At 43.9% G+C, this 3,972-nt stretch overlaps 1 long non-coding RNA gene across 1 annotated transcript; it reads left to right on the forward strand.

Annotated features, from left to right (window-relative positions):
• Window positions 1-1,198: 1,198 nt before the first annotated feature.
• Window positions 1,199-3,951, forward strand: LOC310658898. Its single transcript, XR_014502525.1, has 3 exons — window positions 1,199-1,241; window positions 1,908-2,104; window positions 3,790-3,951. It is a non-coding gene; the product is annotated as an uncharacterized lncRNA (long non-coding RNA).
• Window positions 3,952-3,972: the final 21 nt, after the last annotated feature.

Below are 3,972 nucleotides of genomic sequence, written 5' to 3' on the forward strand. Positions count from 1 at the left end.
TTCCCTCTACTGGCAACGTGTGTGTATTGCACCTTATAATCTAGTACGGAGGGAAACAAGAAGGAGAGATCAGATCAGATCAGATATTTCCATATACAGTATATATAGAAAGAAATCCTAAGAAGAGGTTCCTCCTCCTAAAAACCCAGCACAATGTAGTCTGAGTATGCTCAGTTTCCATGGAATACTGACGGATGGGAGGGGTAGTAGGCTAGTTTCTATACATACTTTCACATCCCTTTCTAACCTCCATGTAGACAATCAAGGACATTCTCCAGCCAGGCAAAAACACGTGTGTGTGTGTGTGTTTGTGTGCGTGTGAGTAGCAGGGCCTGGGGTGGGGTATGACCTGGACATACTGGATGTGGCCTGGGAAGAGTTCTGAGGACCAGGGAGAGACCTGGAGGATAGACAATGCTGATCTAGACAGAGAAATAGTCTGAATTAATATGATGCAGCTGTGCATGTTCCTAATTAGTTACCAGAAAATGAATCTTCTTAAATTGCATGTGGTTAAACTAGAATATTTTCTTTCCCATGTGTCCCAAGTGCAAATTCTTCTTGTTTCCTTTGCATAGAGCCCAAAAGATTTCGTCTGTGTACAAGACTGACCAATGCTATTCATTGAAATCTTCCCATGCCTCTAACTAGATTAGTTCAATCACAGCCTCTCTGAATAGACTTTTATCTAACTGGAAAACATTAATCACAAGCACCAAACAAATAAACCTCCAACCTGTCACTGTGGCCATGTATTGTTCTTTTTGAGAATGTTCTGCTAAAAAAGAAAGAAGATAAAAATTCTAAAAATTATAGCATAGGAAAGGACAAGGCAGAGAGATTTCCTGCGCACTCATCAGATCTATTATGTGCAGGGGAAGTCAATCGTTTCTCCAGGGTTTACAGTGTATACATTACAGTTGACTGTGTATACTGAAAGCCTATACTGTACAGCCAAGTCATCTTGCGGGCCATTGTTTCATTTTGACCTTTATTTCAATAGGTCTATCCATGCACTTTGACTTTTGTGGCCTGTATGTGATTCATGGGCAGCTGGATCCACCCAAGAAGGCTTCATTACTATGTAGAGGTGCACATGTGCCCCCGCCAGCCCCATGTGTGCCAGCTTGCAGAAGCTGCTGCTGGTTCTGGTGCAGCTTCTGGGATCCTCAGATACAAACTGATGTTCCTAACAATTCCAATGCAGATCCAAGATTCCAAGAGGGACCTGCAACTAAACGGTGCCGTATAGTCTCTCCTCCTAGCAAGAGTCCTCATCATAAAGTAACCAGCCATCCAGCCATCATGCCCTTCTCTAGCAGCCCATTCCATTTTTCACCCCTTTCTGGTTCTCCATTCTCTTCCTTGATTGACACTTGACATTCTGTTGCTAGGGACGCGGGTGGCGCTGTGGGTTAAAGCCTCAGTGCCTAGGGCTTGCTGATCGAAAGGTCGGCGGTTCGAATCCCCGTGGCGGGGTGCGCTCCCGCTGTTCGGTCCCAGCGCCTGCCAACCTAGCAGTTCGAAAGCACCCCTGGGTGCAAGTAGATAAATAGGGACCGCTTACTAGCGGGAAGGTAAACGGCATTTCAGTGTGCGGCTCTGGCTCGCCAGAGCAGCGATGTCACGCTGGCCACATGACCCGGAAGTGTCTTCGGACAGCGCTGGCCCTTGGCCTCTTTGAGTGAGATGGGCGCACAACCCTAGAGTCTGTCAAGACTGGCCCGTACGGGCAGGGGTACCTTTACCTTTACCTTTATTCTGTTGCTACTGAGCATGCTCATTCTTTAACGGACTTTGCTTTTCTTTTTATTCTAGGGTTGTTCTCTTAAGTTTATTTGAAATGGTTTTTCAGGGGTGGGGCGTGACTTCCCTGAACATGCTGATACCTCCCTCTTGTTTCTCAGTGGTCCTGTTGCGGTTCCGTTCTTCTCAGCCTATACAACCTGAGCCTGCTATTAGTGGGAATGTTACCCTGGTGTAAGGCTGCGGAGACTCGTCACTGGAACACAGAGCAGCAGGAGCAGAGAGGAAGCTGGATATTCTCTCTTCCTTCGTGCCACTTTCTCAAAATGTTTGGAAATAAACAGAAGTGGCTTCCCAGGTAAGGCAGAACTGATATGCTGACATCCTAGTAGGTGGGTGGCTGTTGTTCACTGGGAGGGGTGCATGGAGGTCAGCAAGGTGCAAATGGAAGGAGCACCATGTGGCCTCTGATGATGCTTTCCCACCATGCCACAAGCGGAGAGAAAGCAGGATAAGGGGTTAGTGCAATGAAGGCCAGGGGAGCTGCAAAGATCCATTATAACATTTGAGAGATTGGAAGATTTGTATGATTGTGATTCCTAGCCGTTCCTGAGTTGCACTACAAAGAAGGAAAGAGAAGAACTCAAATTAAGCACGCAGAGAACGAAAACCTTGTAACTCACATTAAGCATCATTTGTTTTTCTTGTATCTATGTTCCTGTTTGGCAACTCACAGGGTACTGCAGCAACTGGAGGGGTTCAATGTGGCTTCTTTCCTGTTATCCTGTGTCAACCAGGGGTCCAGAACAGCTTTCAGAAAGGCTAGAAATCAGACATTTCCCTTTCCTGTGCTATGATCAAGACAAAGCCAAACATTCCTTATCCATCACCAGGATGGGGGAGGGGGGCACACCCTTTCATTCCCATGAGACTTGCTTCTTCCCCACTGCCTGCAAATACCAGAGCACAAAAATATGCTCCTGTGTGGATATTTTTTTTTAAGGTCTCACTAGGAATGTTTGCGGAATTAGATTTCTGCACCCTGACATGCATTTCCCATATTATGGGTGGTATTCAATGAAGCAATAGTCATAGCAAACCCACTGAAATTAATGAACACAAGTTAGGTCCGTTCATTTCAATGGGCTGACTCTGAGTAAAGCTTAGTGCATCAGAACATATTAGACTCTTTCCCCCCGAATTTTTTTATTCACTTTATAACACAAATAAAGAACAAAAACAGAAAAACGAACAATACAAACAAATTCTTGTCATATCCTTCTTTTCTAAACATTGTTAAGTGGGCTTCCTCAAGTCCCATCTATCTGATTTTCATTTTACTTCATCTTTAGCAGTTTAAATATATCATAGTTTCTAACCATTTTTTTTATCACACTTAAAATAACTTCACATTTTATCACTTACAAATAATTCTGTTTTAAAATACACTATCTTCTACTTCTAACCCTACAGCCTATATCCACTTCCAAAGCTATTCTAAGATTTAAATATTAACATATTTTTTCAAATATTCCTTAAACTTCTTCCAGTCTTCTTCCACTGTCTCTTCTCTCTGGTCTCGGAGTCTCCTGGTCAGTTCGGTAAGTTCCATATAGTCCATCATCTTCATCTGCCATTCTTCGATAGTTGAGAACATATTAGACTCTTGGGGTGGAATTCAATGTCACGCTAAGGAGATCGTTCCATCAGTGCCAGCATTTCTGCTTCCAGACAGAACAATCTCCCCTCTTTGTGTTGTCCTGGTGTTTTCCTGACTCACCCAAACAGATTGGGGGAGAGTAAAGGGTGGGAGAGGGTAGGGAGCCGCTAGCAGGACTCATTGCGCTAGCTTCTGCTAGTGCATTGCTTATTATGTGTTATGCACAAATAGTCCCGAACTGCTTGTGTATATTATGGAACTGTATACCTTACTTATATGCCTTGTGGCATCTTGCAAGAGGAGTCACAAATGCACTGTGCAATTAACCACAGTAAACTTTCACTGGGCACGTTGAGAACCTGTCTCTATTTTCTTATATCTAGTGTTTTACTTCCTCTACTGAACACTACTAATAGACTTCAGTGAAGAAGACGGAAGCGTTCTGCGTATCTCACAGACTTACTGAGAGCATTCTATGGCTCACACACACCACAACGAAAAATCCATTTCCCAAACCTCTGTAATCCCATGCCTATCTGATTCGTTAATGATTCACAGAACTCTGT

Source organism: Podarcis tiliguerta (assembly GCF_965153285.1).
Source record: "Podarcis tiliguerta genome assembly, chromosome: 10".
NCBI classification, from domain to species: domain Eukaryota; kingdom Metazoa; phylum Chordata; class Lepidosauria; order Squamata; family Lacertidae; genus Podarcis; species Podarcis tiliguerta.